This window comes from Prionailurus bengalensis, chromosome A1, assembly GCF_016509475.1.
Source record: "Prionailurus bengalensis isolate Pbe53 chromosome A1, Fcat_Pben_1.1_paternal_pri, whole genome shotgun sequence".
Classification (NCBI taxonomy): domain Eukaryota; kingdom Metazoa; phylum Chordata; class Mammalia; order Carnivora; family Felidae; genus Prionailurus; species Prionailurus bengalensis.
Window position 1 is genome coordinate 32,126,258 of NC_057343.1, and position 9,693 is coordinate 32,135,950.

Genomic DNA, 9,693 nt, shown 5'->3' on the forward strand with positions numbered 1-9,693 from the left:
GTATCAGGGGTAGTGGGACAGGTAACCACAAGAAAAGAAAATTTAGGTTTGTATTGGAGGATCTGAATGGACTGGGACACAATTATTGGACACAATATGAAACGGATAATTAAAATATGAACAACTTTGGAGGGGATGAAGATGGTTAAGTTTAAAAATCATAAATCTGAGGTACTTGTTAGTTATCTAGATAAAGATAACAAATAGAAGCTTATTTGATTTTGGGTCTGAAGGAGCTTATGAAACATCATGTCTGGATAAAATATCTTAACAACTATGGTGTGTGTGTGTGTGTGTGTGTGTGTGTGTGAAGTGCATTCAAGATTAAGATTATAAGACTAGATGAGTTTAGGGCGTATAGAAGAAAAAAAGATCTGAGAGCCAAATCTGAGGACCTCAGATTTTAGATTTTGAAGGTTGGGTAAAGGAGGACATATAAGTAAAAGAAACTGAGATACGTTGATGAGGTATAGAGGCTAAGGAAAGAAAGTATATCATGAAGGAGAGAATTGTCAAATTCTTCAAATGCTAAGAGTTTGGATAACACATTTTAGCAACATGAAGATAATTGTAAACTTTAAAAAGGGTTCAGTACACTTTTGGTAATGAAAGCCAATTGGAATATGTTACTAGCAAAATGAGGAAGTGGAAATAGCAAATGCAGATAACATTTTCCAGATGTTTGGATAAGATGAGGAATAGAAAAATAGATTAGACTGTTGGGACTTTTAATGTCAACCCATAATGTGCTTCCCACACAAATTCAAAATTAATTTAGAGGTAGGCACAGTAACCAAATAAATGGAATACTAATTACTATGAAATGTTTTATTATTGGTAAATTTTAGGTGGGAAGATATGGCTAAAGTATGCTTCCAAGCTTCCAAGTGGACTTGCTAACATGCTCTGCCCCACCTCAACCTCTCAAAAGGTTATACTTTGAAACAGAGCTCCTAAGAGCAAGTTTCAATTTCCTCTATAGACACCCTTACCTCAAACTGTTGCTTGGTCCCTGTAGGGGGTTGGACAGCCTATGTTCTCATAGTCAGTAATAGATTAGCTTTATCCAATCAGGAAACCAGAGCAAAGACAAGCTACCAGAAAAATTACTCACATCCAGATATGCCCCATCTGCACTCAACATTGAATATTTCTACCTGCTGTTACCAATTTTTCTCAGCCATGGCTTAGTTATCCCCTTTGGAAGAAAAGAACAGAAGCCTATCCTGATTATCCTACTCTTAGCTCCTTCAGCTGCTTTCAAGATACTACTTACTGCTTAAAATTGCTTCTTAGTTAATTACCCTGGTTCCCAAATAGGACAGTGTAGAATCTTTCCCTGGAAAGCAAATAATATATTAAATTAATTCTAATCCCACTATGTATCCAAGGCAGAATATTCACTTTCTGTTTTATCATCCATTCATCCAGTGTATCTCCAACCATGCTTTTCCAATTTGTCCAGTTGTCTTCAATGAAATTAAGTGATATTAGTTATGCAATGCCAGTGATATAATAGTATCCCCTGTTTGAGCAGAGCCTTTATTACCCTAAGGGAGGGAAAATATATTTCTCTGTCCTCCTGTACTACTGTCTTCCCTTCATTCTCTTAACACTCCTTAATTTGCCAGCCCAATCAATCTAAGACCAATAGGGACAAGTTATAGTGCCATAAGGTCAGGTTTATAAACCTATCTCAGTGAGAAAAACTGTACACTGATAGAACCATGCAATTTTTCCACAAAGAAAAAAGAGAAGGTTACTATAAGATTTGGGATACGTGGCATTTAGGTGAAATCTAAATGAAGTATTGTTTCGATAGGCTAAAAACAAAGCTGGGCTTTCTGTAAAGGGGTCAACATGAGATCTGGTTTGAAAAGTGGACCCAGGATTATGTTTCTATGGAAACTACAAAGTGAATTTAAATGTGGAACGTTGTGTCCAGAAAACCATTATCTATATCTCTGCACCTGGATTAAAAATTGAGGCTGCTCCTCTGTATCAAAATGACTTAGATACCCAAGCAAGAATAGCATGGGTTTTGTTTTGTTTTGTTTTGTTTTGTTTTCTTAGTGACATGCTTTCAAACCACATTTCTGCTGGCATAATTTTCAGGGCACAAAGTTGCTCAGTGATTAAGAAATCAGTAGTCACTAAAGAAGGTGGTTGTTATGACACTTCACAGCTGCAGCATATCCTCAGAGACAGATTGTTTCATGTTAACTTTGAGCTGGCCTTGTCTGTTATCCCAGTGTAATGAATGAGACAGCCAATTTAAAATTTCTCACTAAGTGTTAATTTCTGTTATTACTGATTTTTTAAATATCAGGATCTCTCTTTTTTTTTTTTTTGCCATTTTCTTAGTCTGCAATGGTCTTGCCTCACATATTCATTTACGTCACACACCCTCACTTTTTTCAAAGTGCAGTTTTCTCATCCTATCTAAAATTTCAGCTTTTCCCCCTAAAACTTATTATCTACTTCTCTGCATTATTTTCCTCTTGGCCCTTATCACTATGTTTACTTAGTATAGGAAGCAGCCTCTAAAATGGTTCCCAAATGTTCCCCATCTCCTAGTATTCATGCCCCTGTGCAATTTCCTCTTCTTTAAATGTGGGTAAGACTCATTGACACATTTCTAACAAGGACAATATGACCTAATGGCAGGTTGCCACTTCTGAGATTAGGTTTCAAAAAAACAAACAAAAAAAAAAAGATGGCTTCCAACTCTCTCTTTGGGGAAAAGAAGCTGCTACTATTTAATAAGTAACCCTATGGTCAGGATCATATGGCAAAGAATGATGTCTCCAAACAACAGTCAATAGACATGTGAGGGAGCCTGTTAGTGAAGCTTCTGACTGCAGCTCTGCATGAAATGTTGACAGCAGCCTATGAGAGACCCTGAACTAGAAGCACCCTAAGGAGCTGCACCTGGGTTTGGGACCCTCAGAAACTGTGTGTGAGATAATACGTGTTTTAAGTTGTTTACTCTTTGACATAATTGATTATGCAGTAGTACTAGATAACTGTCACTTTTATTTAGCTTGACTACCATTTACCAACTAGAATATTAACCCATGTACGCAGTGATTTGGGTTTTGTTTTGCTTTTCCATTGTTTTCCTGTTGCTTAGAACTGGGAATAGCACTATCATTTCATATTAATATACAATCATAAGGTGTCCAGAATTTGGCACTCTGATAAGGAAGTAGAATATGCAGTCTTAATACATCTAGCTCATCATGTAATATTAGGGTCCCTTGTCTGATCACAAAAGGGGTTTTATCCAAAGAAAATCCACTTAACAAAAGGCACAAAGAAAAGAGTAGCCTGGAAATTAGCAAGTCCTTTTGACACACATGACCCACATTACACATGGCTGATAATGTGTTGCCTTTCATACAAATGAAGAAATAAACAGAATAAGAGTTTATCAGCAGTACCTCAATCTTTTCTTCATTCTTGGAGGTTATTTGAAGAAATAAAACTTAAACAGATGTTGTAGTACCAGTTTGTTGATAAAAATAGCAATTTAATAATTGTATTCCTGATGAACCACAGACTGCCTCCATTGGTTACTGAATTCTTGCTTAGCTATATCTACCAATTACCAAGCAAAGTGTTGTGTACTATAAAAAAAATAGAATTTATCTTGAAGATTATAGTAAATTTCCCCATTTCTCTTTTGGTCACTCCGCTTGTCTCAGTGATCACATTTCTGTATGTGTGTGGGGTAGTTTCTAGGACCATCACTCTCTTGAATTAGCCCATTTTACTATCCCTGTCCCAATATATGCTGTTTTTAAAACTTTAGCCTCATTATAAATCTTAATAATTTGGGGCATGAGTTATCATCCTTTATTCTTTACATAAGGAATTTACATATTCTTTGGTATAGGTTCATTGGAAAGGGCTTATTGACCCCTACTCACAAAATTGTGAATTTCATTGAGATTAATCTACAGTTCAAGATGGAAAGAAAAAAGTCTTTACAATAGAGTTTATCCTTACATAAATTTCTTTCACATCTTTAGTTCTAGACACTGTATTTTTGTTTTTATTACTGGTATCACTTTTTAAAAATATATTTTTCATTTTATATTGGTAATGAATAAAACTGTAAATGACAGTAATGTCTTACATGAAGAGAAATCTTTGAGTTTGGTGTAACTAAACTCATCAAATTTGCCTCGTCATTTGTTCTGTAAAAGTTTAATACAAGAAGTTTCTTTTCTGCCTTTAGGACACAATGAAGTTTTCTTTAATTTTCCTTTATTAGCTTTACAATTTAACCTTCAAAATTAAATATTTAATCCATCTAGTTTCCATCCTTGAATGTCGTGTTTGATTAAGTTTCTTGTTCTCTGTATAGAGAGCTAGGGTTCCTGCTGCAATCTACTAAAACTCTCCATCTTTCCCCAGTGATTTATGCTAATGCTTTATTGTATGTGAAATGGCCAAATAGAAATGGTCTGTTTCTACCTCTATATTCTTTTAATTGGCTTATCTGTGTGTGTTCTTATAAATGCAAAAATTTAAAACTGTAGCATACTATAATATATTTTACTTTTATCTTTTTAAAAACTTGTGTAGGCTCTTTGTGCACTCTTGTAAGTCTCTATACATTTTAGAGCATTTTAGGTTTCTTGAAAAGAAGAAAAGCCCTAGAATTGGGAATGCATAGAATTTACATGATTTAAAGATATAGGACAGATGTCTCATAGAAGAAATAGATTATTATCTAGAACATATAAATAACTTCCTCAAATTAACAACAAAAATATCAAAACTATAATAGGAAGTGGATAAAGAATATATATTTAGGCAATTTACAGAATAGGAAACCAAAAAAGTCAATAAGCATTTGAAGGCATGTGTTAAAATCATTGGCATTAAACAACGTTGGTTAAAGCAACACTGGGATATCATTTTCTACCTCAATTACTTTCACATAAGAACACTTTGTAATCCCAAGTGTTGATGGGGATGTTGTGTGACATTGTAAAATTCCTCTGGTTATGGGAATATCTTTGGGACTCTCTCAGAAATCTAAATACAATGTTTTATGCTCAGCACGAAATAAGGGGCTCAGTATATTGTGTTTACTGCCTTAGACAATCAAGCTCAAGAAAATTCCATCATATAAGAATGTGTCAGCTTGAACAATAACACACCATTATCTTACCTTGCTCAATAAAAGGAATAAGAAATACAGATATCTTGGATATCCTAAAACCTATATTAAGATAATTGCTGGTACATATCTCACACAGATAAAAAGGTCATACATACATTAATTTTTATAGACATAAACAATTTGGGGCAACTTATTAATGCCTGAATAGTAACAATGAGATCTGTTGCAGTGTTTTCTATAACCATTAAGATAAGCAACACCAAGAAAAATACAGATTTATGGGGTGCCTGGGTGGCTCAGTTGGTTGAGCGTCCAACTTCCGCTCAGGGCATGATCTCACTGTTCATGAGTCCAAGCCCCACCTCAGATTCTGTGCTGACAGCTCAGAGCCTGGAGCCTGCTTTGGGTTCTGTGTCTCCCTCTCTCTCTGCCCCTGCCCTGCTTACGCTCTGTCTCTCTCACTCTCGAAAATAAACATTACCAAAAAAAAGAAAGAAAAAAAGAATAATACAGATTTAAATCTCCTAACTATGGTACATTTTTTTCTTTTCTGGCCTTTGATTTTTCCCTTTGATAATTATTTATTATCTTTACACATGTAAATGTCATTTGAATTTTCTACCTCATCAAAACTAAGTTTACATCTGTGGTACATCATTTCTGTGTGCGCAGCATCAAAACGTTACATTCGTTTATCTTAAGGTACCAAAAAAAGTCTTTCTTCAACACGATGGACATTCATGTCATTAGCGTACAAGAGGCAGCAACGAAATGAATATGGAATCAAAGTACACATCAGAATGATCCAGATGACAGAAAAAAATGGACATGGCAAGAGGACGACAGCTCAAACAGAGTTTAAAGCATCTTGTAAAAATCAAAGCAGTAATGAATTTCACTCGACACAACCAGCCCCTGTTATCAGGAGATGAATGGAAATCTCTGTTTTTCTTTCAGGGGTTAGAGTAGAAAATGAAAATGACAAGAAACCAGTGAAAGGAAGTTTAGGGGAAAAGTGCTACTCTGAAGACAGTTTCTTATTATGAATTCCATTTTATTTCAATGAATTCTTTTGAAAATTTTTTAATGTTTATTTATTTTTGAGAGAGACAGAGACAGAGCATGAGTAGGGAAGGAGCAGAGAGCAAGGGAGATTCAGAATCTGAAGCCGGCTCCAGGCTCCTAGCTTGTCAGCCCAGAGCCTGGTGTGGTGCTCGAACCCACAAACCGCAAGATCATGACCTGAGCCAAAATCTGACGCTTGACCTATTGAGCTACCCAGGTACACCTATTTCAATGAATTCTTCATGTGTTCAGTGAAGGGTTTAATCTCTCCAAATTGTATCCATTTGTCCTAACTACCAAACGCCCAAAATAATAATTATAACTATTTCCCCTACTTTACAGAATGATTTCTAAGATATTATTTCAGTTATTTCACAGGGTAACCAAAGGAGTTAAGTCGGGTATATATTATCAGCAAACCAGCATTGTATTTTAAAAAGTCAAGTTAGAAAGATCTTCTAAACAAAGAACAGAAAGGTGTGAACTAAAACCTAGTTTTTCTTACTCCAAATGCTGTATTGCTGCCATGACTACATTCTGCTATTATAAAAATGTAGTAGTTCTACGTAATTCAGCATGTATAAAATGAACTTTACTTAGGTTTGCATATTTAGGTAAGAGAGAAGTGAGTGATTATCACTCTAAATATGGCACCTTCTGACAGTCATGCTGATATTCTATGAAGCAGTTCAAAAGACAGTCCGTGTGTTTAATAAACATAGTTTTGGCTTTAGGATAGTTTTAGAATCATCTTATTATTTGTGAGAAAAAAATGAAAAGATGTTAACATGCCCAACTTCCTTTTTTTTTAAATACAGAATTATAATATATTTTGGCTCTTGAGCCTAATGAGTCAGAAAAATGAAGTTGGTTGGGGGTGCATTTCTAGCAAAATGGCAAAAGATTCAGATACAAATTTCAAGTGTACCAGCAGATTAAACTGCAAAACAGTTTGCATACAGACAAGAAATTTGAGCAATAACCCTGTGAGATTTCAGGAAAAAAAAGAAACTGGAAAAAAATACCACTGGCCAAAAAAAAAAAAAAATAGGAATTGCTAGAAGAAGAGAAGCAATACAGGCAAGAAAAGGAAAGAAAGTAAATGAACTGTCAGCATGGGAACAAAGTTGATGACCAATGTCTGGATCATCCAGTGAGGACTCATGGTAAACAATTAAAGAAGTTCAGTACCTAATTCTGGGCAAGATCTAATCTACCATAGGAACTTATTTCTCCCACTTATCTTTCCTCCATAACTCTATCCTAATATCTACAGACTATGATGTTTCTCTTTTTATTAACTCCCCACTCCCCATGTCCTACCATGACTTTCAATACAGATGAGTTATTTACTTTTCAGTGTATTCCATGTGTGAATCACTCTCGTGTTTGTTGTTCAGCTTTAAATTAAGAAAGAATGATTACAATGTTACATTTTTATTTTAATTAATTTAATTTTCTTTTGTAAAAGAGTAAGGAGAATGGGGAACAAAGATTTAATATAATTGAACCTCTACAAACTATATTTTGCTCTAGTAAGTTTATTTGCCTATATTTATATATATATGTCATTTCAGTTTTTAAGTGTAAATTCCATACCATTAATTACACTCATAATGTTGTACAATCATCACCACTATTTCCAAAAATTATTACTATAACAAAAACTCTGAACCTAATAAACAATAAGTGATATGGAATACTTCATAAATTCACATGTTATTCTTTCACAGAGGCCAAGCTAAGCTTCTCTCTGTTGTTCTGATTTCTGTGTATGTGCTGCCGAAGCAAGTTCTTGAGTCATTTTTCTCCAAGTAGTTTCTATGTTAGAGCTTCAGGAAGCCCACCAAATAGAATGATTGCATCCTTTTGGAAATTAGTAGTAAGAAGAATTTAGTTGTTGAGCCACCTGTGGCTTGGCCTTGCTTCATGCTGAATTCTGAATTGCCAAAATTCTTCACTCATTTTTATATTTCTAGGATTACATAGCACAAGCCTAAGATTTGAAAGTGATGCAAAGCACAAACTTAGAATTATGCTTCCTCAGTCAACTGGGGTTTGGTGCTTTGATTGATGTCGTCATTGTTGTGGATGTGAGTTTATGTCTTCATCGTTTTTTTCACTAAGAGTAATGAAGAAATAGAATATGCTGACTTTAGAGAGTTTTGTTTTTTGGGGTTTTTTTGTTTTGTTTTGTTTTTTGATTTTTTTTTTACTTCAACTAGTATATGAAGTAGTACTGGTAAAGTAGGAATTTGAGAATGTCTACAAGGAAGTTTCAAAAATAAAGACATTTCTGTCTCAAAATTAAAAACCAGATATAATGGTAATAACAATACAGATACAAACATACAGGGGCACCTGGGTGGCTCAGTTGGTTGTGCGTCCGACTTCAGCTCTGGTCAAGATCTCACGGTTCATGGATTCCAGCCACATGTCAGGATTTGTGCTGACAGCTCAGAGCCCGGAGCCTGCTTCCGATTCTGTGTCTCCCTCTCTCTCTGCCCCTCACCTGCTTGTGCTCTGTCTCTGTCTCTCAAAAATATATAAACACTTAAAATTAAAAGAAAAACTAAATACAAACATATAAAGAGAAATGGCTATTAAATTCAGTCTATATATTTCTAATAAAAATGCCTTAACCAGCCACCCCATGGATGATTCTTTGACTCTTTTATGAAGCAGCTCCATATCAAATAAGAAAAATAAGTTTGAAATACATAGACTAGATTATGTGAAATGACTTAAAGCATAACTGTATTGATAGAAAAATATTTCTAAGTAAATTAACCTGTAGATAACTGTAAGTACACTTTTATAACTTCTAAGCAAAATACATCACAACAAACTTACTTAAAAATTCCTCTGAAAAATATCCTTGATTATTCTGGTTGTATTTATGTTAACCCAACACTACAAATTTTCTGAATATAAAATGTTGATATAAATTAATTAGGTATATTTTGTTATTTGAACCACAGAGGAAGATAGCTGCAGCACTGGACTATAAAAGGACTTACTTTATTTAATGACTTTTCCCCTTTTATCCACATAAACCATTCCATTCTCTTTCATTACTTTAGGCAGTTATGATTGAATTTTATATATTTTTATTTATATATATTCCTAAATAAGTCATTGCTTGAATATTTATGTATGTATCATTTTCCTTCCTTTTTCACTCAGCTTAGTTCCTTAAAGTTGACATACATTAATATGTGTATATGGATGTATGTAATATAATTTATCTATCCATTTCTCAAGGGATAAGTACCTAAACTGCTTTTAAATCTTGGAAAATTTATACACACACATATGCACACAAGTATACACACACATATGCACACAAGTGTGCATATATATGTGCATATATATACATACATGATAAACATCAATATATATCAAACATCATATAGGTAAAAATCAAAAAAGGTTGTTAAAAATAAATTTGAGGGAATTTATATAAAAGCTGAAAAGATAAAAATGAAAAA

At 34.2% G+C, this 9,693-nt stretch overlaps 1 non-coding gene across 1 annotated transcript; it reads right to left on the reverse strand.

Annotated features, from left to right (window-relative positions):
- Positions 1 to 7,890: 7,890 nt before the first annotated feature.
- Positions 7,891 to 7,993, reverse strand: LOC122496662. The gene has a single exon (XR_006300890.1). It is a non-coding gene; the product is annotated as a U6 spliceosomal RNA (small nuclear RNA).
- Between the last annotated feature and the right edge of the window lie 1,700 nt (positions 7,994 to 9,693).